Source organism: Peromyscus maniculatus, chromosome 6 (genome assembly GCF_049852395.1).
Source record: "Peromyscus maniculatus bairdii isolate BWxNUB_F1_BW_parent chromosome 6, HU_Pman_BW_mat_3.1, whole genome shotgun sequence".
NCBI lineage: Eukaryota > Metazoa > Chordata > Mammalia > Rodentia > Cricetidae > Peromyscus > Peromyscus maniculatus.
This window is the reverse complement of record NC_134857.1, coordinates 49217450-49244101: the sequence shown is the minus strand read 5'-3', so window position 1 is coordinate 49244101 and position 26652 is coordinate 49217450. Positions and strand designations below refer to the sequence as shown.

At 41.8% G+C, this 26652-nt stretch overlaps 1 protein-coding gene across 2 annotated transcripts in view; it reads right to left on the bottom strand.

Moving 5' to 3' along the window:
* The window catches only part of Schip1 (schwannomin interacting protein 1), a 690937-nt gene that overhangs the window by 647293 nt on the left and 16992 nt on the right, over positions 1-26652 (bottom strand). The window contains exon 1 of one of the 2 annotated variants that reach the window (XM_076574214.1): positions 12787-12876. The exons of the other annotated variant lie outside the window; for it this stretch is intronic. The gene's annotated coding sequence lies outside the window, so the exon portion shown is untranslated. Of the gene's footprint in view, positions 1-12786; positions 12877-26652 lie in introns of those variants that run through there. 2 annotated transcript variants of the gene reach the window in all.

Here is a 26652-nt window from a genome sequence, read left to right as displayed (position 1 = left end):
TGAGCAACTTAGCGAGATCCTGCCTCAAACTAAAGAGTAAAAAGGAGGATGGGGTGCATGTAACTGTAGAGCATTTGGCAGGCAGGTACAAAGGCACCAGGTTCAACCTCTAGTACCCCACATCAAACCAAACAAACAACAAAACCAAAGGCCTGTAAGAGCCAGAGCAGTGGAATCCAAGGAGTCCTCACCACTGCCCATCTGAAGTCTTTCCTCCAGACAGGAGTGTGAGGACCCGGGATGCCCGATGCTCCAGCTTTCTTGTCACCATAAGGAAAGGAAGGAGGGGCATATGAAAGCGTTTGGAGGGAGGACAGGGAAGGGGAAATGATTTAATCATATTAGAATCTCAAAGACAAAATAAAATATAAAAGAGAGAAAAGGAGAACACTGGACATCATGGGACTGAGCACATCCAGAAGAAGTGGCGAGGAGAAAGGGACCTTTCGTGTCATCCTTTGAGTATTCCTGACAGCACCTGCCAGAGAGGACAATGCTACCAGAGACAGGCATGAAAAGTTCCAGCCATTGGACCTACTTCAAAGCTGGCTGTGGCCACCCGACTAATCACTCCAGGGCATGCAAGAAGAGAAGTCCTGCCATGATGAGACACCCTTCTTTTACAAAGACAAGGTCATGGAAAGGGACACAGTTGTCACAACCTTTACGGTGCTTGCTTGTTAGTTGGAGAACATCAAGGGTGTAACGTAAGGAGTAACAACATGACTCATAAGGACGAAGAAGTTAAGCGACAGAACCCTGAGTTTTCAGTCCAGGACATCTACTCACAGCCCACTGTCTTCCACTTCCGGGCTTGCGGCAGTCAAGGTCAGAATGTTTATTTGATTCCATACTGAGTTTCTAGTCAGGAATAAACAGCCAGACTTAAATGCAGTAGAAGGAAAAACCACTTTTCTTTCTGTTCACCTTTTATTCCAGGGCTTATCACACCAGCAAATGTTTAATCAGAGCTTTGTAAATATGTGTTGAATAAAATAAATGCTGCAAAATGTCTAACTTCAGAATAAATTATCTAAATCAAAAGAAAAAAATGGCGAGAACTGCATGTCTAATCCAGTGTCTTTAGAACAGAAACTCCAAGCCAAATCAGAGAGCTAAGGGCCCCACATCAGCATCTGGATGCAGAGCATGCAGGATTCATCGGGATCTGTCTGCACACTAGAACGGGCTCACTGCAAGGCTTGCTTTTCTCAGAAAAACATGTGACTGAAGATAGCCTTCCAAAGATGACACTCTGTCCTCTCTCATCCTCAGCACGTCCAACCATGCTGAGCTGGCTCAGACCTCCTAGCTCAGATTGACAAGTGAGGAATCGCTGCTCTCTCATTAGCTGCGTCTTGCTAGACAGGAAACAGCTTTTTCAAAACAACCAACGATTCAGCCTGTTGAAGAAAACAAAAAGCAGCTAAGATAGACCAGTCATGTCCCCTTTCCTGCCCTCTGAATCTGCTGAGCCGGGAGGTGAGCACACATCCTCACGCTCCAGAGCAATGCCTAGTTCCCTAGTAACATCAGAGCATGGGGGGCTTTTGACCTGCTCTTGACTGGAGCTTCCAGTTGGTGCTTACAAATACCAGATGACAGATACATAGGGAAGCTCAAACTGCTTTCCACAGTGCTTTGCGTGTTGCAAACTGTTGCAAGGTATGCAGACTTACCGCATGAAACACTTTAGTAAATTTTAAAGTAAAATTAAATTTTATTTAATTATGGTATAGGATACTTAAAATTGGGATAGTTTAAATATCCTCCTCCTATTCAACCAGTCCTTTCCTCATTACTCACTTGATTAATGTGGTTGAGAGCATGTGTGACAGTGTCACACTGGGCTGGAATCTGGGGACATTCAGACTCCTCAGGCTGGTGTAGAGCCATTAGAGTTGGCCCAGACCCCCCAAGTTCTGTCTTCACTGGCTTTGCCCTTCACTGCAGCGTCATCTCAATCCAGAGAACTCCTTTCCCTCTCAGCCCTTGATGGGTGAGTCTAACTGGTGATTTATAGACATGTACTTCTCTTGGAACTCCTGCTCTCAGGGAAATCAGCTCCCATGTCATGAGGACAATCAAGAAGCTTCATGAAGAATGTTACATGGTAAGCAATGGCGGCCAAATGCCAATGGTCACATGAATGCTTCTGTTTATGTGAGTCTGCTAGCCTTAATCAAGCTTTGTTTTTGTTTTTGTTTTTGTTTGTTTGTTTTGTTTTGTTTTTTGAGACAGGGTTTCTCTGTGTAGTTTTAGTGCCTATCCTGGATCTTGCTCTGTAGACCAGGCTGGCCTCAAACTCACAGAGATCTGCCTGGCTCTGCCTCCTGAGTGCCTTTGAGAACTGAAGATCAAGTGATATTTGACTGTACCCTTATCACATGTGGTGAACCACACCCCACCTTAGATGATTCCTATTTACAGCCACGGGGCTATGAGGCTGAAGCCAGCAGAGGTTGGAGCTGTGAAATTTGATAAGCGACTTTTGGTCATAGAAAAGTAATAGTCCCTAATTTAATGTGGCTTTATGGCAGGGCTCTTACATTTTATATGCCTTGTTTGGATAGAATAAAGAAGACAAGAATACTAGGAAGAACGCAGTCAGGTGAAGCTGAAGAAGCAGACCAAGATTAATGACAAGGTTTGTAGAGCACAGTCAAGAATTTATTTGTTTTAAGCAAATGTGGGTCATGGCCTGACTTAGGCTCCGCCCTCTTGATAATGACACAAAAGGGAAGGCAGGGAATGCTGGGCAAACCTGGCCAAGGGATGATGGTGATGTGAGCGGGAACAGAGATGATGGCATGTGCGAAGACACAGACATATTTTGGGGGAGTCTGGCGGTATGTGATAGGTAAGGATGAATCAAACATAACCGCTAGACTCTTTGATGAAACAACTCAATGGACAGTGGCATGACAGGTCACATGACCTTTCATGCACACTGCCACAGAAGGCCAAGGTGGAAGAAGTTTCTATCTCTGAGTTATCCCTAAAGGAAGGACATTCAACAGTCACTGAAGCCAGACAGCATGGGAAACAAAACCTGTTGCAGGATCTCTTTGAAATGAGGGGACTTATATTTCACTGGAGCTTGGCCACTGACAATTGACAGTGAGAGTCTGGGGAGCAGGAGAGAGGTCTGGTTGGGAGACATCAAAGTGGAAGTCAGTTATGAATCCATGACATTTAAAAGAGCGATTCCTGGGTTCTCTAAGAAATAAGCTCCATCATACTGTAGAAGGACCATGATGATAAATGACATCACTCTGGAACACAACAGAAGGATATAGGGAAACCTGCCAGGAAAAACAACTTTATAGTGATATGAAAAATCTGTATGAAGAGCTGTGCAAATACACATTCTTATTATAGTCTCTAAATGAAGCAAATCTACAAAGAATACAGGCAATAGAAAAATGGTTAGCATTTCTCAAAGGTTTTTCAATCGCTCCTAGCTCTACATTTTCTTTCAACTTTATCTTTGCCCTGAAGCACCTGTGCCCCTCTGTTACCCTGTGCCAAGCCAAAGGATCAGGTGCTTCCCCTGGCATGGCTCGGAACTTCGTGTGCCCCATCACATTCCTGACTTGCTCCACGTACCAATTACTTACTTCCCTCATTACTTCTGCCTGGCCAGAAACTTCATTCAATAAGTATTTACCAAGCACTTGCCATGGGCAAATACTGTGTGGCGACTTCACATACAGAAGTAAATGAATTTTCTAGTTTCATAGACTCCCCATTTGGAGATAGAGAAAGGCTTGAAACAATGACTTCCATCTACCTTTGTGGGTACAGAGTGCTGTGTGGACATGACTGTAATTGAGAGTATACGGAAGCTTTCTTGTTGTTTTTTTCAATGGTGTTGTTGATAAACATTAATAAAATTAGCCAAATTAAAAAGTAAAGACCATTTTTAATTTTTAAATGTTATTTATTTGTGTGCTTCTGTGGGTAAGTTCACTCATGCAGGCAGATACTTATGCAGGCCAGAAGACGGTATCAGAGTCCCTAGGGGTAGTGTTACAGGCAGTTGTGAGCTACCAGACCTGTGTACCGGGAAGTGAACTAGGGTCCTCTGAAGGGACGGCAAACCTTTAACTGCTGAGCCACCTCTCCAGAGCACTGTTTTACAATTACATCTGTCGGTCTGTCTTTGTCTGTCTGTCTGTCTATCTGTGTACTACTTGTGAGAAGTGTTTCTTTCTTTCTATCATGTGTATCCTGGAGTTGAACACAGGTCATCAGGTTTGGTGGCAAGCTGGGTGATCTCAGAAGCCCAGGAAAGACTTTCTTTTTAAAAAGAGACTGAGAGTGGAGCACTGAGCTAAAGTAATTGTCAAGCTACAAGCCTAGATACCTCGGAGGGATAGTTAAAACAAGGTGTGGAGGGGGCTGAGTCCAGTGAGCAGGGGAGAAGCCCCACAAAGCTTTGAAATACACATGAGGACACAATACTTGGTTTGACAGGAACAATAAGGGGACATTTAAAAGGATTTAAAGAGACAAATGAAAGAGTCAAATTCCTATTAAGCTGTTCTCTCCAGTGCCCACATGCCCACATAATGATGCATAAGGCAAGAGTAAGCATCATCAATGTGGAGATGTATAAGAATTCAGGAGAGAGTCAATGAAAATCCAAACCAGGACATTACAAATGCAGAGGGTTAGACAGAAGGTGAAATAGAAAAGAGTCACAGGACTTACTTTTATGCACATGGAAGGATTCTGAAGGACTCTGTGCTTCTAGGTCAGAAATGTAGGTAGGACATGGTCCTAATCATGTGGTGGAGAACTCAAGGATCATTTGTGGGCAGAATGGGAAAGTGGAGACACATGTGTTAATGAAGAATCTAATTAGGCATGCTGCATTCAAATGGCCACGGAAACCTCAGGATGATGGCCCATCAGCCATGAAATAACAAGACCAAAGTCCAGAGGAGATTTGGAGAGAAAGATTTAGAAGTCATCAAGAATACACATGGAGGTCAGTGGCTAAGATTTCCTGCCCAGGAGGAGAACCACAGACAAAAACTGGGTTTTTAACAAATAGTAGGAACCTGTGAAGTCTGTGAAATGGATCACACAATGCAGGAAAGAAGCAGGAGGAACAGGTAGTCACAGAAAAGGAAATCTAAAGAGGCAAGCTGAGAAAATGCTGAGGGAGGAGGATCACATGACCACTGGACTACGCTGGTTTTCATTTCAGTCAGATTCCATGAATAGAAAAGACGACGCCAGATTTTATAGGTGGAAGAGTTGAAGATCTGGAGACTACTTTTGAAGAAGTGTAGCTCTGAGGGGAAGAGGAGAGGATAATAGATAGATAGACACCGCTCCAAGAGAACATTGATTTCATTGAGGTTTTTATTCATGTATTGAGCAAAAAGCATCAGCTGTGGAAACATACACACATTTTGGTGACAAAAATGATCTGAATTAAAATTATAACTAGGCCTAGTGATACAGACCTGTAATGTCAGCATTCAGGTTGAAGACTGAGATAGGAAGGTTGCAAATTCAGGGCCAATCTGGGCAACTTAGTGAGATGCTGTTCCAAAACAGAATGTTTTTAAAGGCTGGAGATATATCTCCGTGATACAGTGCTTGTGTAGCATATGTGAGGCCCTGGCTTCCTTCTCCAGGACTGAAAACAAAACAAAAATGTGTATGTCTAGCAAAAAGTCAGCAAATAAATGCTTTGCATGCTACGGTGTATTAATGTGGCTGGATCAGTTTTGGAAGATTACAGATTATGTCCCCCTTCACGCACACACATTCCCATGTTCTCTCTAGACGTGTTTCTGATACTGAAGATTGAATATAGGGCTACATGCATGCTAGGGTAGTTCTCTAACACTGAAATACATCCTCCACCTCTCCCAAATTCTCAATGAAAAATCTTAAATATAGAAAATGGTAAAGCAGGTTTGTCCCTAATATACTGCTAGTGTGTATTGTTCAGATAAAACCGTATGTGTGTGGAAATAGTAATCTGCCCATACAAGCCTCCCCCTGCAACAGGATTGACCTAGAAAGCAATCACCAATCACACACTATGGTTAGACACTACAGAACTTTACCCGGTTCTGGTAGTCAGTGTGGATGGGCTAGACCTAAGATCCCGTGTTATATCTATAGCCATCAATGCCACCAAGCTGTGCTTGCTACACCCTGAACCCACAGCTTGCCACGATAGCACAACATCAGGGTAAAACTGTTATTAGAGTCATAGGGCAGAGGGCTGGGTCTGGGAGATGCCAACAGAGCAGGTCCAACCATCTCCTCACACTAGACAGCAAACAGCAGCAGGGAGCTGGGAGAAGGAACAGCCAGTGCAGCCACATGGAGGAGAAAACCAGCAGTGCCGTGACTGTCTGTCTAGCAGCACTTCTGAGCTTATATAAAAGAGGAACAAAGGCAGGGGCCAGGGGCTTGCACATCTGGTCAGGGCATGGGTGGCTATTGCCTCAGGACCAGATGTGGCATCTTGTCGGTGAGAGAAGAAAGTGGCTGTTGCCTGGGCTAGTGTTGTGACAGTTTCAGCTCTTCTCACGAGCTATTTATTGATCAGACTTGATATTCCTAGAATCCAATGTGACCACAGGAAATCATGGCTTTGAGTCCAAAAGGTAAGGAGTCGGAGCAGTGATTTAGATTCAAGTTTTTGGATCATTAATGGAAAATTCTACATGCCATAATGGTGATCAAGAATAAGATGTAAAGCATGTAGTTTATAGTCAGTTGATTATCATGTCAACCTTGGAGGGGCAAAGGAATTATCAGTTTTAAATGAGTGTTCCTTAAGTGGTTAACATATACTTGAGCAGTGTGGTAGTTTGAATGTAATTGGCCCCCATAAACTCATAGGGAGTGGCACTATTAAGAGGTGTTGCTTTGGTGGAGTAGGCATGGCCTTGTTGGAAGAAATGTGTCACTGTGGGGACAAGCTTTGAGGTTTCCTATGCTCAAGATACCAACCAGTGACACAGTCCACTTCCTGTTGTCTTCTGATCAAGATGTAGCCAGCACCATGTCTGCCTGCACACTGCCATGCTCCCTGCCATGATGATAATGTACTGAAGCTCTGAACTGTAAGCTGCCACCTCAATTAAATGTTCCTTATAAGAGTTGCCATGTGGGAAACACTTAAAGAAATGTTCAACATCCTTAGCCATTGGGGAAACCCAAGTCAAAACTACTTTGAGATCCCAACTTACACCTGTCAGAACAGCTAAGATCAATAAAAGAAGTAACAGTTCATGATGGTGAGGATGTGGAGTAAGATGAACACTCATACATTGCTGGAGAAAGTACAAACTCATACTACCACTAAGGAAATGACTGTGTCAGTTCCTCAGAAAGATGGGAATCAATCTACCTCAAGATCCAGCTAAACCACCCTTGGGCATGGACATATAACCAAAGGTAGGATGAAGTATCCTACCACAAGGACACTTGCTCAACCATGTTCATTGCTGCTCTGTTCATAATGTTCAGAGATTGGAAACAACCTAGATTTCCCTCAATATGAATGGATAAATAAAATGGGGTAATTTACACACAAAAAAAAGAGTTGCCATGGTCATGGTGTCCCTTCACAGCCATAGAAACCCTAACAAGCAAGAATCAGACCCAAAGTTTAAGGAAGCCAAGAAGATTGATGCAATATAAAATGAGACATGCCAAGATTTTATCTTGCTTTTAGTCCCTCTGTAGGCTTTTGAAGGCCCTATTGGAGCCTAGCTACACTTTCAGGAAAAGCAAACTCCAAGTGCCTGTGACAGAGTCACTTAACCCACTATTATGGACTGCCCACTGCTGAGGTGGACTTATGGACCAAGATCACAGGTGACACTTGCTGGCATAGCAGTCTCATAGATTGTGGTGGTGTCTCTTCCCTGGTGTTAGTACTGTTCTAGAGGCTCCATCCATAAGCCAGCTTGGATATGCTTACTAGTGTTAAAATCTGTCCATGATCTAAGACATATGCTTAGTATCTTGTCAGACTCCCAGCAAATAGAGTTTGCACCACACTATATTGCATATGTTGGAGTAGGGTTATAATGGAAGTCCCTTCTTCAATTAAGATGACCTCATGCTGGCTGAGGCTCAGTCTTAGAGTCTCAAGGAGCTGTTTTCTCAGGAGGGCACCAACGCCTACACTAGAGCCAGGTTGATGTAGGTCAAGAAACGATTCAGTTCTACTGAGGCACAGGTCTTTGCCTAGTGCTAGAGAAGCTAAAGAGCCTCATCTGTATAAATGCTGGACTAGGGATTGCTGCGCCACCCACTGTTGAAGAACGGTTCCCTTGACCACCCAAGGTGATGGGAAGTTGGGCTACATTAAGATTCACAGCCTTAGTGACATGCACAGCCTTGGAACAAGCTCAAATGGGCCTCAGGCCCACTACAAGGCTGGAAAGGATGCAAGCAGAAACATGAGCCTGTATCACCTGAACTGGGCCATGTGATGAATATATGCTTCCCATGTTAACCCCATTAACGTTGTTAACGTGCTTCTTTTAAGAAACTGCACAGCATCATAGAGCAGCTGGGCATTATCTTCCCACCAGCCATGCCCAAGAGTCTCAGATACTCCATATCCTGGTCAGCGCTTGGTACGGTTGGCTGCATTTTCTCACCACCCTTTGTAACACCACCCTTTGTAACTCGTGTAAAATCCAGCACATTTTAATATGGGGAATGTTGAGTAGTAGAGGGAAGGAAGCAGAGGACACATCTGGATTCTTCTATTCGGCATGGGAATTTTGTGATAATGCCACTCATGAAGAAGATGCTAACGGAACCCTACTGATGTTGATCATTAAGTGAAAACTTTGCTGAACAACAATGCTTTTGCTCAGAGCGAGAAACTTGCTGTGGACTTTCTAGCCTAAAATCTCCCCTACTGCTTTCTCTTTAATGGCTAAAAAAAATTTTAAAGAATTTAAGTGTTGCTGTCTTTGCTGGGATCTTTGACTCCAAGATCCATGTCATAGCGTGTGAGAAACACAAAGCTATATAATTAACTACCCAGCTGTGCTTCAGGACAAGCTGTTTTCAAAGTCGAAATTGCTTTTTGATATTTTCCTGGGTACACAGTTGCTTCTCATATGGTTTATCACTGCTTTGTACAATGTTGTGCTTACTGCAGGAGATTCCATTGAAATGCTTTGCCTCTCCTCAAGAACTGCATTGGCCAATGTGATACTGCCTTCTTACCTGGGGTAACTACTGAGCTCTTGAAATGCAGATGATGCCACACTGAAACCATTTTTATAAGATTATTTTTATTTACATGCATGTGTATTTGTCTGGGGGAATGTATGCTGCAAGTATGAAGGTGCCCATGGAGGCTGGAACAGGGTACTCCATCCCCTGGAGCTGAAGTTACAGGTGATTGAAAGCCATTCTGTGTTGATGCTGGGAACCGAACTTGGGTTCTCTGGAAGATCAGCAAGCACTCTTATCTACTGAGCCATCTCTTCAACTCCTTACATTTAAAGCTTTTAAACTGATGCAGTTTTAAATTGATATCAGTGTATGACTGAAAGAAAGTATCTCATTAACTTTTATATTGAATATGTGTTGAAATGGTATACATTTTATATAGTTCAATTAAAATATAAATTACATTACTAACACTAACTTCAACTGCTTCTTTTCATTTTTAAATATAGATAAAATAAATTTAAAATTATAAATGGAGTTATGTGTATGCCCTATGGTAGAAAATAAGGCTATTATTAAAAAATTAAATTTGACTTCTATTTCTAAGATCCATGGGTCATTTCAAAATTTACTGTTCCTTTTAAATGAATATATACTACTACTAAAAATAGTATGATGAGTTCGAAGTTTAATAATCAAACATGGGGTTCTTTAAAACTGAACGTATAAAAAATTCCTACAACTGAGGATTAAGATAAGCAACTTAGTTAAAAGTGGTCAAAGATTTAGACAGAAGCATCACTAAGCATCTTAAATGAATAACAAAATAAGTACATGAAAATACGTCTGATGTGATTAATGAGTCATTAGGAAAAAGTACACACCAATTAAAATGGCCAGAATTAAGAAGAATGCTCATCCTGAGCACCGGTAAATGCATAAAACAACTTCAACCCTTATGCATTGATAACAGGATTGTAAAATGGTAGAGCCCTTTGGAAAAGAGCATGGCAGTTTGCTGTACATTGGACATATGGATATCATATAACTCAGCAATCCTAGCCAAAGGCCCTCACTAATCTGTTGACTTCTAAGAGAATGGTAACTCCAGTCATGATAGCTTAAACTGAAACCAAACTCCTTCCCTCAGATGATAGGTAAGTATGTTGCAGAATGTTCATCTATCTTCTTAGTACTTGACAAGCTACCAACCCATATATCAATGGGAATGAATGTCAAAATCATGATTCTAAACAAAATTCTAGGAAAAGGAAATCCTAGTTAGACCGGTGGCTGCCAGGACCCAGGGATAAGAAAGGGGACTGACCAAAACAGTACCTGAGGGAACTCTTTTTCTTTTTAAAATTTTTATTCATTTTACATACCAACCACAGTTCACCCTCCCACACCTCCTCCCACTCCCCCTGCCTTCCCTGCTCCAACCCACCACCCCATCCACTCCTGCAAAAGGGTAAGTCCTCCCATGGGGAGTCAACAAAGCCTAGTACATTCAGTTGAGGCAGGACCAACCACCTCCCCCAACCCCCACCCACATCCCCCCTAGCCTCCCCACCCACCCCCACCCCCCTGCTGCATCAAGGCTGAACAATGCATCCCACCATAGGTAATGAGCTCCAAAAAGCCAACTCATGCACCAGGGATAGATCCTGGTCCCACTGCCAGGGGCCCCTGAGGAATGTTCTCTGTCTTGATTGTCATGAGGGTTATATCATTGCCTGCATTTGTTAATGTGCATAAAATCACACATGCAAATTAACCAATATGAGGACCAGTAAGATGGCTAGGTGTTAAAGGCATTTGCTGCCAATTCCGATGACACAAGTTCAATTCCCAGAATCCACACAGTAGAAGAGAACTGACTTCCATAAGTTGACAAGTCATCCTCAGACTTCCACACGTGTTCCATGGCATACACACACATATAAACACATACACACACACACATACACACACACACATACAATACACATATAAACATATACATACAACACACACGCACACACCACATTGAAAAGAAAGAAAGGGAGGGAGGGAAATAGTTTTAACTGGCAAATTGATTATATATAAGTTGTCTCAATAAGGCTGACTTCTAAGAATAAAATCAGCTCGTGAACCATCCCCTCCAACTCTTTCCCATGGATTGTCTCAGCCTGCTCTTCTAGTTCATCTCCATCCCTTTGTGTCAGCCTCCTACCCGAAGAAACATTTTCTACCAGGGACCTGCAGGGGCCACACTGGGCTGAGATGAAGATCAGTACCTCACTCAACCCATATCAGAGAAACTTTTTCATGCAGTCAATGAGAATTAACAGACCCACAACTGGATAATGTACAGAGAGTTAGATGTTTTGCAGCACTCAGTCCTAAATGGGATGTCTTCATCAAACCCCTCCCCTCAAGGTGGAAGAGGTAAAAAGATTGTGAGAGTCAGAGGTGATAGATCACTGCAAGGAAACAGTGTCTTCCAGACACATCATGACTGGTGCACATATGAACTCACAGAGACTGTGGCAACATGGACAAGATCTACACAGGTTCAAGACAGATGGGGTCCCAGCACTGAGAGGGGAGAGTGCACAAGAGGTCCCAAGTATGTCTCACTAAGAAGCTATCTGTAATTGATTCCTGCTGGCAAAGGGAAAATCAGTTGTCTCCGTGGGTTCATCAACCACACTCCAGGACAGGTCCCATGCCCAGGAATAGCTGGCCAACACAAATGAACTCTACAGTACTTCATAGATGCTTTACTTAGTTTTGCTTTGTTTGGGTACTTTGTCTAATTGGTCCTTTGCCTATTTATTTTGACTTTAGTTTTTGTGGGTTTTTTGTTTGTTTCTTTTTTTCCCCCAGAGCTGAGGACCGAACCCAGGGCCTTGTGCTTGCTAGGCAAGCACTCTACCACTGAGCTAAATCCCCAACCCCGTTTGTTTGTTTCTTGCTTTTTTGTTTTTGTTTCTTATTCTTGTTTTTGTTTTTGATGGAAGGGGACAAAGTTTGGTAGGTCTGGGGATGGGAAGGAGTTTGGGGATGGGAAAAACATAATCAAAATATTGTACTAAAAGATGTTAATAAAAAACAAAACAGTCAAAGTCAAATGGAAACATTGAGAAAAAAAGAATAAAATTAGCAATGTAAGAACCCATTCAATGTGAAAAATGAGAATACCACATTGTTGGTGGAAGGGAATGTGAATCAGAAGAATCTCTTGGATAGCAGCTTGGCAATATCTAGGAAGCTAACACCGTTCCACATTTACACCTTGGCAATTCTCTTGAATACGTTCTCTTGAGTAAGGCTCAGACATGCACAGAATGAGATAGTCACAAGAATATGTGGCCTAGGTCCACATAAACCTCAAGTGCCAAAATAAGAAATTACAAAACAGTGTAGCCAGAAGGTTTCTCCAGTTCTGCCTGGCCACATGGTCCCGTGTTTCTCTGGTCCTGCCAGGACCCTCAGTCCCAACCGCTTATAAAATAATTACTCAATGGCTTATATTAATTACCAATTTCATGTCCTATGGCAGCCTTCTTGCTAGCCAGCTCTTATAACTTAACCCAATTCTTTTTATCTATAAGTTACCACATGTTCTGTAGCTAGCCAGTATTTTCACATCTTGCTTCTCCTGGCAATGGCTGGTGTCTCTTCTGCCTTTGCCTTTCTTCTTCCTGTCTATCTATCTGGATTTCCCACCTGCCTCTAAGCTGCCTTGCCATAGGCCAATGCAGCTTTATTTATTAACCAATCAGAGCAACATATAGTCACAGCATTCAGAAAGATATCCCACAGCAAAACAGTGCACGTAGCATTCCATATCTTTTTAACTTTGAGAATTAACAAATGATTACTAATAAGTTCATGGGTACATTTCAGCATACCATCTATGAACAACTATGGATGGGGCACTTAACCACTAACTTTGGGATACAGGTCACTCCGTATGAGAGTGAAGAATACAATCAAAGATCAATATTTATTATAGGCATATATACAGTAACTTACTACTACAAAATGGTGTGAGATGTTTATTACACAATTTATGATTTCTAATATGCTTTTTGAAACTACAAAATATACATTTCAATCAAAGGGAGATTTTTATATTCAATGATAGAGAAATGTTTGAGCACTGAAATTTTTGTCTTTTATTTAAAACCTTTAAAGAAATAAAAAAAAATCTTCCATAAAGATGTAGGAAACAAAAACACAAAAATGTGAAACTAGATCAAGTAGATATTAAACAACAACACTTAAAGCTTCAAAAATGAAAATAAAAATTCATGGAAAGTTTATGAATTCTCATTAGATTGATTGAAAATGAAAGAGACAAGACTGAATTAAAACTTTAAATAGGGAAGACTTTGGAGAAAAAATGAAATAATGAGAATCATGAGAGAAGACAAAGACATGTGTAGGACCTACAGGGATGTTTCGGGAGAAATAATGACTTAGAATTTTCTAGAATTAAAAAAAAAAAGCATATGTCTTCAGGTGAAAAAGCCACAAATGCATCAAATTTAACGTGTCCACACATACAGTAGTCAAATGTGGAAGATTCAGAAGCAAGAATGACATGAGGACAAGAAGGATTTCCCACACAGAATGACAAGCAGATGACAAAACTTATCAGCAAAATGAAATGTAGAGAACAATGGGAAATACCTTCAGAGTGTAGAAGAAAATACCTTGAATTTTCTGTCATAGTTAGTGGAGGAAGGTAAGAATATTGACAGAAGCATGAGGGAATTATTACTCATGATCTCTGAGGGAATTACCATGAAGGGGCACATTTCCATATAAAGAGAAATGCAGGAAGAAATGATAGAAAAAAAGAAAGAGAAGTCAGCAAAGAAATTTGTAAGACTTTTTTAAAAATAAAGAACTTACAAGAGATGCCAATTAGTCCCTGTTTTCTGTGCTGGGTTCTTAAAGGAGTTAGGACTTAGTTTTTTATTATAAACAGAAATGATAATAGAAAATATGCCCTCCAAAAATACAGAAATGCTTTGGTTGATGATATTGAAAATTCCCATTTTGAGTTCTAAAGGCAGGTCATTTCTGAATACTATTAGTACAAATAAATAGCTTTGACAATAAACTATAAAAATGATTGGTATAAGTTTTCATTTTAGGTGTATGAGTGCTTTGCCTGCATATGTATAGGCATCATGTGTATGCAGTACCTGAGGGGCCTTAAGACGGTGTTGGAATCTCTGGAAATGGAGTTATATAAGTTGTGGGCCATCATGTGGGTACTGGATACTGATCTGGGTCTTCTGGAAGAGCAGTAAGTGCTATTTACCCTGAGACATCTCTTCAGCCCCAATTGGTACAATTTTTTGTAAACTGCTATTACTATCTAGTTTTCAGGGATACTAAACAAGTGCAGAGGACAATATAAACACTTTTTCTTCATTCTAAGTTCTCTGTGTTATTCAAGGGCTTCTCTCTCTCTAGCCCTGAGGATGGAATGGTCAAAGCTGGAAGAGGCAATATGGTAGGTAGTTTAGTCTTCACAAAGTCTTCAAAGCAGGACTGGAGATCTGATTCTCAGATCTATTGCAATTATAGTGAGCAGCCTCATGAAAGAATGTTCCCAGTCATGGAAATTGATCTGCTGCATCATCTTACATAGAAACATACAGAACTAAGTCCTAACTCCTTTAGGGGCCCAGCACAGAAAACAGGGACTAATTGGCATCTCTTGTAAGTTCTTTAGGTATTGCAGGCACGGTGAATAGAGATGAGCTTCATTGGTATGCCCATCACTCATCATAAAAAGAAAACATGAACAGTCCCACTCTGCTCCTTTGGTTGTTCCCTGCCTAAATGGAACCTCTGAGCTCGTCCTGTGTCACCTGTGAGGTAATTAGCATCACTCAAAAAATATCTGAGCAGCGCCTGCAGTGCAGAGGACACGTGCTGTCATTCCAGAAAAGCTACAATACGGAACTGCAGCAAATGCGAAATCTCTACAGCTTTTATTTTGAACTAGGAGAAAGCTGCAGTGTCTTAAGGAAATCAGAAAATAACTTGATGCTAAACACATATATATGCCTCCCACACTTAAACAGTTGTAGGAAATTTGAAAATGAAAAAGACATAATACATAATACTATTTTGGTAACGTGATGTTTATTATTTTGGTTTATTTCCTTGTGGTGTTTTTAGTATGTATACTTGTTTCATAGTCATAATACAGCATTTATGTATTTTTAAATCCAATTTAAATGACAAACATTTTTCCACATTGCTAAATTCCATGGCTTTGCCATTATGGAGATATGCCATGATTTATGAAACCAACCACCTACTTACAGACATTTTTAGCTATATCATATTTTGACCATTATAAAAACCAGTTTCAGAAGCATCAAGCTCATAACTTTTATTTCGTATCTCATTTATTTCTTCAGATTGGTTTTTCTAAATGGAACTACTAGATCAATGGTCACAAAGGTATTTATAAATCTTAATATATATTGCTACAATATTTTTTTAAAAGCATGTAAAAGCAGAGACAGCACACTCAGCTTGCTCTGCCTGTGTTAGGACAGTCACTCTAAACATAACAGCAATCTCTCAGGTATTGGAGTGCTGTTCCTAGACTTCCAGGATCCCTGATCAGCTCCATATCTACTGAGTCAGACCCCTGGGTTGGGGGCAGAAATCTATATTTGACAATCCCTCCAGGAGGTTTTGAAGCTGATCCAAGTCTGAAGAATATTGATCTGACAGTGGTGGCTCTGTCTCTCCTCTACACAATAACCTTTAGAGGTCTAGGGACCACCTGAGGCCTGAGGCAGCCTCTCCTCTACACAATAACCTTTAGAGGTCTATGGACCAACTGAGGCCTGAGGCACAGTTCCTGGAGTTCAGATTTAATTCTCTGGAGAATATGGGCATCTATGTCTTCTCAGGGGATACTAACCTAATCCAGTGCTGGGACCCAGCAGTCTCAATTAGTGGTGGTTGTTAATGATTCTTGCATCTATGCCACGAAGGTCACCTATGACCTGGTAAGAGTACAAACACTTGACACCCACCCAGAATCTTTTGGGGGGAGGATCCAGAAATCATCTTTGTTTATCAATCTGATAGATGGTGAAGTTCGAGAACAGTGCATTTGCCTGATGGACTATGTAGATAAGGACAGTGTCCGTGCAGCATAAATAACCTGTGCAGCTGTGATGTAGATACACTGCCACCCCTATTCTCTTCATATAACCATGATCAAAACATCCAACAGAACATTTAAGGGAGGGTAATTTGTTTGGGTTCTCAGTGCCAGAAGTTCTAGCCAATCATAGCAAGGAGGGCATGGTAGAATTCACAAGAGAAGGAACATGTGGGAAGACTCCTCACATCACAGCACACAACAAAGCAGGAAGCAGCCAGAGCTGGAGTCAGGCTATAAAAGTCAAAGACTTGCCCTTAATGACTTACTTCTCCGAGCTACCCTCACCTCCCAGAAGTTCCACAGCTCTCAAAATATCACCACCAACTGAGGGGAAAGAGTTCAGAACATTACCCTGTGGGGAACCTTCTAGAATGCTCTATCTATCTATCTATCTATCTATCTATCTATCTATCTATCTATCTATCTATCTATCTATCTATCATATAGCTATCTACTATCTATCATCTATCTCCTAGTATATGCCTATCTATCTTCATCATCACCACCATCATCATCTATCTCTGTCATTGTCAGTCAGCAGCCACAGAGGACTAATTCTAAAATACCTGGGATACAAATAGCCACAGATGTTCACCTTTTACTTAACAAAGCATAACAATTACAAATCCTCTATATTCAAGTTCTGAGATAATTTGTTTTGAGTCAGAATCTCATGTATCCAAGGCTGGCTTTGAACTATCTGTATAGTGGGGGCTGACATTGCACTTCTTAATTCTCCTGCCTGCTGGGATTATAAGAATACACTACCATCCAGGTTTATGTTGTGTTGGCTAGCAAACTCAGGGCTTTATGCATGCTAACTGCTTTACCAACTGAGTTACAACTCAACCCCTTCTGAATACTTTAAGTCATCGTCAAATTACCAATAATATTCATACAATGCAAATGTTATGTAAATGGACATTATGCTGTATTGGTTAAGAAATGATGACAAGATAAATACTCTGTTCATATTCAACATATGTGCAATTTTTAAAATATACTTTCTTGTGTGTGTGGTATATATACATATACATGCCCATGTGTGGAGGTAAACATATGGAAGCCAGAAGGCAAAGTTGGTTGCCCTTTCTAACACCCTCCACCTTAATTTTGAGGGGGTCTTTCATAGAAACTGGTGCCCACGGATTACCTAGTTGGCTGGCCAGCAAGCTTCCAGAATCCACCCATCTCACTCCTCCAGCACTGGGGTTGCAGGAGTAGCACCTTGCCTGGGAACCCGAACTCAGGTCTTCACACTTGCCCAGAAAGCACTTTGCATGTTAAGTCATCTTCCCAGTCCCCCTCAAATACTTTCAATCCCTCTGCAGTTGGTTGAACTCAATTAGGTAGATTCCACAGACACCAGGGGACTATGTGTGTGTTATGCACACTCATCATATATATAATGAAGAGAGAAATACATGGACATATGAACAGATCTGGATATAGAGAGAGATGTTGACTAATTTCATGAGGGATTGATGTTTAATAGTACCTATTCCTAGCTTATTATACTTCTTTAATTTCTAAATTCAAGTAAAAAATCCATATTTATTCATCTACTGATTTATAAGAATAATGAAAATTTAAAAATAAGGTTCGGTGTTTTGATTGGTAAAAATACAAAGAACTGGCTGGTTATTAGATTAATAGCTCATAATGATGAAAATAAAGGAGACAAAACTTTCCACAAGCATAGAAGACAGCAGAAGAGTGATTTAAATATAATCACGCCTAGGAGAATGACTAAAGAAAACACCGCACCTTAATTAGCTGGGACTGGAGAGCTAATATTAGATGAGACTGAAATGGTAGATGACTTCACTGCTCTTTTTTTAAACTGGGCTTTAAGAGAGGAATCCACAGTTGAGACTTTGGAGCCAGGTGCCTGTATCTAGAAAGTATATGAGCCCAGGCTCACAGCCTCTGTGTTCCCCAGCCCAGGACCTTCTCAGAGGGCTTATTGGCTACAGTCTTCATTTCAAAAGAACAAAGTGGACAAAACTGAATCCAAATGCCCTTCAGAGTCTTTACAACTATCCCAACTAGTCAAATTACTTAGTTATGGGATGATATCCCAGCTGGAGACCCATCTACTGGCTGCTTTTAAATATGTCATTGAATTCCACAGCTGGGATTCAAACACTGCCTGGAATTGACATTTTAACCCACGGCACTCTAGTGAGAATTTAACTGTTTATTTTGATGTCTCTGACTCATTCTGATTGGAATTACAACTTTTAACTTTATGATTACTCAAAAAGAATATGCATTCCAATGGAATTGTACTGTGGGTTTTACATTTTGTTCTGCTTTCTGGGTAGTTAGCCACAGTAGAATTGCTCCTATTGCTAGTAATGGTGAAGAAGCCACAACTCCCATTTGTTACCTCATTACAAGGGAAGAAGATCCAGTCTCTATAGGATCATAGGGTAAAGATGTTCAGTAGCTTAGGGAAATTAAATGCAATTTCTCCCTCCGATAATGTACAGTGCTAAGTAACCAATCTCTTAGAATCCACTGACAAAGAGATACAGCACAGAGATGTGAATCATACGTTGACCAGACCACCCCTGCTGAGGGTAGGAAGTTCTTAGATTCAAGGTGGACTGCACCTGCAGATGACCTGTCTTCTCTATCAGAAACTGAGAATAAGTCCTATTGCCCTGGCCAGAAAGGGTTGCTATGGAAACTCATGACATAAAGTGCTGTGGAATATAGCTTTATCTAAGAAAAGATGTGTTACATTTGTTTATGCTACATTTAATTATGTAAAGATGTGTTGGTGTTCCACCTTGCCTGCCTAAGTCACCTGATCGGTCTAATAAAAAGCTGAACAGCCAATTGATAGATGAGGTTGGTGGGCAGAGAGAAAAGTAGGAGGAAGAACCTAGGTGTGTGTGTATGAGAGAGAGAGAGAGAAAGAGAGAGAGAGAGAGAGAGAGAGAGAGAGAGAGAGAGAGAGAGAGAGAGAGAGAGAGAGAGAAATGAGGGAGAAGGGGAAACAGATGCCTGGGGCCACCTGGCCAGCTGCCAGTCAGCCAGCCAGCCAGTCACAGAGTAGGACATTTAGAATGAAAGAAAGGTAAAAAAGCCTCAAAGAAAAACACAGATGAAGAGAAAAAGGTTAAATTTGTTATAAGAGTTAGTAGGACAAGCATAAGATAAGGCCGAGCATTCGTAACTAATAATAAGTCTCCATGTCATGATTTGGGAGTTGGTTGGTGGCCCAACAAAAAAGCCTTTTTGAAGGTACAAAACTCAAACAGGAGATGAGCCCAGCTGTTCTGTACATTCAAATGACAGAAGAATACTGTGCTGGGGTTTCTAGACAGCCAGAATGTCAGCAGAGAACTCTTTGAACGGAACAGCACAGGAGAACTCAACATGGGTGAAAGGCAAACTTTGTCAATCCTCACTTTGTCCAAGACCACCAGCCAAACTAGGAAATACCAATATTGCGCCTTTCAGAATTCAATGACACTGTGTGAAGAGGGTAATGACTCCTGCATCCCTAGCATCTGGACATGCATTAAACACATGCCCTTTCGCAGCGGGTCTGCCTCGGGTGTCAGGTGCTTGCCAGGTGTCATTTTCAATGGCCTGTGGGAAGTCATGGTGATGGAAGCGTACCAGGAATGTCAAAGTACTGTTTTGTCTTCCTTTGGGGCCTCTATGGATATCACAGTCAGCTACAGGCCAATTTGAGGAGGACATTCAACTTTCCCTTTGCATGAAATATGTCTGTAACCATAGGGAAACACCCTCCAGGCTTTAGGCAGCACCAGAGCTGATAAATACATGCAAATGCCCCTAGCCCCACATGGCTGCCCTTGGTGCAATGACCAGCAGTGCTTCAAAATTCTTGAACTCATTCATGGCAAATGAATTGGCTTTATTTATTTATTTATTTGCAGGGTGGGGGTAGGAGGTTGAGGGAGTTTTATATCAAAGTGAAATTACAATCCAGTGCCTACAATGAATTCACTTTTCTAATGTACCCAAGACTTGCGTAGGCATAATTTTAACTCTAAGAACATTGAAAACAGCATTTAAGAATCCTCCTGTCAATAGATCTCAAACACATAAAGCAACTAGCATGACCCAGGTCTAAAACTATCTTTGAAGAATGTGCCATCACCGGTGAAGGCTTTTACAGGGTGAGAAGCAGGACAAGAGTAGTGTAACTTTTGTAAACTGCATAGGTTCACTAAAAGTCAAATTCAAGATAAAGTTTCTGATATTTAAAAGGAAGGTTTGGAGTTTTTTAAATACTGAAAATAGTTGCCTAGCAACTCTTTCCTGCCTTGCATGATTCTATTATGATTTCCACCTGCTAGAGAAAGACATCAATAAAATTATTTCTTTGCAAATCAAAAAAGTAGGAAAATGAGCCAGTGACTCAAATGAATGCATGGTACACTTGTTTGATTCCAGACTCCCAAAGACATATGTGTGTTTACTTTCTTAAAAGATGCTAATATTTTAAAAAATGCACTTTGACAAATTTTGACAATGGCCCAGGCTTTCCTAAATGTAGCTTATTCAGTAGAGTTTCTGTTGTAATTGAAAACACGGAAACAGCCTTCTGTTCAAGCATGTGCAGTTGGCTGAGCGATAGAATCCAAGAGATTAAGCAAAGCCTTCCATCCCCAGAGCTCTAAAGGATACAGAGAACCTGGTTACCACCCTTTGGGACATTGTCTGAGTAGAGGGTTTGTGTGAACTAGCCACCACTGCACCAATATACTGTCCAGGGGGGCTGGCGCTCGGATACCCTGTGGTACATGGCAATATCACACTACATATTTGGATGTGCAGGTATAACATCCAAGGCATTTATTTGCTTTCAAAAGCAAATGAGCTTGTGACATGCCACCCCAGTGGTGTCATCATCAATATTGTGATGTCCGACTAGTGTTTGTGGTTAAGACTGTAAATGAATACTTGCATTTATCCTACTGCATAGCAGTGCAACCACTATTTTTTAGTTTGGTACATTCAGCATCTCTTACCCAGAACGACCTTGGACCAATTAAAACAAAAATGCAAATATAAGTGTAGTGTGCCAATAAGACTTCTTTACAAACACACAGACTACACTCTTTGTGTGTGCCTTTCTCCTCCTCTATCAGGTTGAAATAAGGACATGATTGTTAGTGCTGACTATCCATATTACATCATGCAGTCATGGGCCAAATGTGAGGATAATGGAACTACAATCTGGAAGATTGTCTTATCATCATGCACCTTCTAAAACAGCTCTGGAACATGCAAAGAGAAGAGTGTGTATGGTATATAATATAATCTAAATTGTTGGGGTTTGCTGCCACATGCAGTTAGGCTTAATCCCAACTGTAATAAGCTTATACAAAAATCTCAACAGGAAAGTTAATGAGAATATTTTTCCTAATACTTTAAAAATTAATAATGAAGCCAATCCTCATGGTGCAAGTTTGTAGTTCCAGCTACTCAGGAAATAAGTTAAGAAAATTTCAAGTTCAAGGCCAGCCTGTCAATCTTAGCAAAACCTTGCTGGTGCATATCTGTAATTCTAGCACTCAGTGGGATGAGATAGGAGGATTGCCATGAGTTTGGGACCAACCTAAGATACAGAGTGTGTACCATGCCAGTCATAGTTACATAGGAAGACCATTTTAAACACAAACCAACAAACAACAGTGCAGAATATTATATATGAACATCAATAGCAAAGAAGACATAGCCACACCCTACATACAAGCATCTAACGTATATACATCTGATTCTGTGTGTATGAAAGGTGATTGAAGAAACAGCTGTATGTCCCAAGACTTGGGCTTCTTTCTTTAGCCAGTGATTGCGATGCATCAGAGAGATGGCTGTTGATGTCATTCAGTTACTGTTGCGTTTGATGGTCCATGATCAAGTCACATACAGTGAGTTTAAAGGGGCTACCACTCAGGTGCATTTAACTTAGCAAACAAACACAGCTTAACCATACTGTCAATTCACTTCCACAGCTGCCTTATCTAAATCCTTTTGCTATGTGGCTTAGAGCTTCTAGACCCAGTGACAGAAGCTGGTTAGATTTGTACTCAGACTAGCTTTAAACGTTCTGTATACACAGACTGTCCATCACCATGTGAGAGCAGGGAAAGAAGCCATCCACCCAATACCATACGAGGATGGACTAATCTGCTCATACCCCAGGCACGGTACAGGAGCGCTGGGCTCTGCAACCACACTGCCCCAACCCCAGCATGGCTCTGCCACTCATGTGTGGTCAGGTGGTCACCATTCTGGACATTGTTGCTTACCAGGGAAATGAGAGAGAACTACACGTGCTTTATAAATTTTCCATAAAGAAGAAATGAGAGGGTATATGAAAAGCCCATAGAGGTATTTGGAGCATGTAGGAAGTGCTCAATAAATCATAGCCATGGTGAGTATCTGCAGCCTGCATGGGTGACAGGTGATGTGGGAGTGTTGATGGAGGAACTGGGTGGCAGTATATCACACAGCATCTTCCTTCTGTCCTAAGTTTTCTGAACTTAGATCAATACGCTATCACTGTCTTCAGAGCCAATCACTGATGCAACAGGGTAGAGACAAAAGTTTCTATCTCAAGATGATGTAAATATACAGAATCAAACATGAAAGCAGCTAGTTAGATTATTTAAATATTTTAACATCCCAGTTGTGACCACATCTTTTCTAGCATATAATTAAACTATTGTGGTATTGATTATATTTTCTCAATTTCCTTTGTTTGAGACAGATCTCAGGTCACAGTCTTGCCTGAACCTTGCCCTGTACAGCCCAGGTTGGCCTTCAATTTGAGATCCTCCTGCCTCAGCTTCCTGAGTATTGGGATTACAGGTGTGTATCACACCTTGCTTATTTTCTGGATTCTCCATGATGCTCTGCCATCTGGGGCCTTGGTCCCTAGTTCCTGGTCCTCTGAGAGGAAAGTGTTTCTATTGACAGATTCAAACTTGCTTGCCAGCCCAGTCAAGAGTCAGGTACATCACAACTGGAAAAGACTTCTGTAGCTCAAGGTCATCAACTGTACAGGCCTGCTCTTGAGCCTGCTCCTCCTGCTTCACCCCAAGAAAACCCAGGCGTGGCAGAGGACCACCCTCTCCCCTCTCTGTTTTGCCTCCTGATGACTCCCATGTCTCCCCCAAGTAGCCCTGCACAGTGTGCTCCGTCGGGCTCCTGTTGCAGAGGCCTGTGAGTACAAACTTCTTTTGGATGCTCAGGGCCATGCCTAACCTGCACACTTCACCGTTCCTAACTAAAGGTCCACACTTTAGAACAGTGGCAGTGTGTCTAACACCATCCTCAGTTTTGGATCATATGACAAGTGTGAACGCCACTAAAGGACACACAGTCATGATAGTGTGACACAGCTGTATCTGTGATTCCTTTCAGTGAGAAAGTCAGTTGTTCTAACTCAGTGCAGCAGTCACCCACTCCAGTGCGTCAGTCACCCACTCCAGTGCGGCAGTCACCCACTCCAGTGAGGCAGTCACACACTCCAGTGAGGCTGTCACATACTGCAGTGAGGCAGTCACCCACTCCAGTGCGGCAGTCACCCACTCCAGTGAGGCAGTCACACACTCCAGTGAGGCAGTCACCCACTCCAGTGAGGCAGTCACCCACTCAGTGTGGCAGTCACCCACTCCAGTGAGGCAGTCACCCACTCCAGTGAGGCAGTCACACACTCCAGTGAGGCAGTCACACACTCCAGTGCGGCAGTCACACACTCCAGTGGGGCAGTCACCCACTCCAGTGAGGCAGTCACACACTCCAGTGAGGCAGTCACCCACTCCAGTGAGGCAGTCACCCACTCCAGTGAGGCAGTCACCCACTCCAGTGCGGCAGTCACCCACTCCAGTGAGGCAGTCACCCACTCCAGTGAGGCAGTCACCCACTCCAATGTGGCAGTCACCCACTCCAGTACGGCAGTCACACACTCCAGTGCGGCAGTCCTACAAGTCACTAAGGCATGGCAGCTGTGGCTGGGAAGGACCAAGCTCAAAGACATGTGTGGTTTTTGGTCACATAACTGCGTCTTATAAATATTTTGAAACAGAAACCCAATTTATATTACATACTGTATGCATGTATCATTATCATACATAAAGTAATAAGAAAAAGAAAATTTGATATGATAGAAAATTGTACATGTACTAATCATTGTACTAAAATAAATATACTCTGTTTCCTAACAATTCTTGTAGGAAATGGTGACTTACATTAGTCACAGAAATATTCCTTTCACACCGGCTTTAATCAGAGAGAAATGAAGTCAGCCCGGATGTCTATCTGCAGGAAACTGGTAAAACAAAACATAGCAAAATACTAGTCCATTCATGCATACTATTTGTATTTTTCAGAAAAATAAGGAGGATTTATGTACTGAAGTCGAAACATCTTCAAAATATGTTACATGAAGAACATGCATCACGTGCACTGTGCTGTGTGTGTGTGTGTGTGTGTGTGTGTGTGTGTGTGTGTGTGTGTGTGTGTGTGTGTGTGTGCCAGCTCAGGTGTAAATGGGGTGAAGGAGAGAGAGAGAGAGAGAGAGAGAGAGAGAGAGAGAGAGAGAGAGAGAGAGAGAGAGAGAGAGAGAGCAACAGCATTGGAGATCTGAAGGTGGACCACTGGGAATCCTGCAGATGTTGGACAAAGAAAGGAAAGAAATCCTTCCTTTCTATGCTGCTGTATCTCTGTCTCTACCTTAGACACACATTTCCGCCAAGACCATATGATAGAATGTCTTAGCCATATGATGTAATAATGCCTTAGCCAGGACGGTTTTGTTAGAATGCCTTCATAGTTGTACTTTACACCCACTAATAGGCTAGCATAAGCCTGTTACTTACATTATGAAAAGCTTAACAAGCCACATCACCTAGGGCTTCCTTTGACCAGAAACATTTAATATTTTGCTGTTGTTTGTTTGTTTGTTTGTTTGTTTTTAGGCAACAAAGTCAGTCACCAGAAACAGATAACTGCAACACAGAGGTGAGAAATACAATCCTACACACTCATGAATTTTAAAGGCAGCCACTTGTAAATACATCTATTTGGAGCAGACCTACCACAGCTTGTCAAAGGAATAGTCAGTTTTCTAGACCCTGGTTGATTGTAATTACCTATGAGGGGATTGTCCACAGAGCAAGTTATGTGTGTCTAATTCCATGTCCCGAGCCAGCTCCCCAGACAACAACCCTCCTCTTCATTTCTTCGGCTTACTCTCTTCCCCCTCCTCCTCCTGCTCAGCCTTGTGTTACGGGAATGCAAACTAACATTGGTATTGGACTAAGCAAAACACAATTAGAAAGGTAAATTCACCAGTGGAAAGATCAGGCAGTGCCACCCAAAGTTAAACATAGCGGGTTTGAGAATGTCTGCTGTTTTGAAGCACCAAGTCCATAGCATCCAGGTGTGAGCTATAAAGACTCAAGAGCATGAAAAGCAGTCTTGTAAGGCACACTTGGCTTCCAATAGCCAAGCCCCAGATGTACTAAAAAAACCTTTGACTTTTTATTGACTGTGGCACTGGTTTCTGTGCTTAATTTTAGCACCAGGAACATTCTTAAAGAAACAATGCATCTACTTAAGAGTGTAAAACAGAAGCTGGGCCCCCAGAATCCTGTCTAACCATTCCCTTCATTACCTTCCTACAAAAGGACCAGAGCCAACTTCACGAAAACCCTGGCATTCTCATGCTTTTGTTTGTAAAAACATTGATCAAGTTCAGTCTGCCTCGCCTGGGGTTCAAGGCTCTCCAGAAAGGGCTTCTCCCCTGCTCACTTACCCAGTGTCTCTATGAGCCATCAAGTGGGTCTGTTCATTGCTCCTGAAGTACACTGCACAACGCCTCTCCTCTGCTCAGCTGAAGACCCTCCCCTCCCCTGTCCATGACTCCCCCACAGTTCTTCTTTATAGCTGTCCTTCAAGGCCCACCTCCATCAGGAAGTCTTCCTCCTGAATTAGCTCTTCCTTAGCCACACCCCATATTACTCATAAACATAAAGACAAACAAAAACCTGCAGTTTCCCAATAAACTTTGAAATACCTCCAAAAGTGAACCCAATTTGCTACCACAAATGATCTACCACATAGCAGAGCTAAAGAAATATTAAATGAAAACACATAGGAAACTAGATGAAGCCAGAAGGCTGTGAAAAGGTGTAAAGTGCTAAACACATGAGTGCATTTAGAAATGAGAAGGCATATGTTCATCTCTGACATCGTTTTCAGGTGTGTGT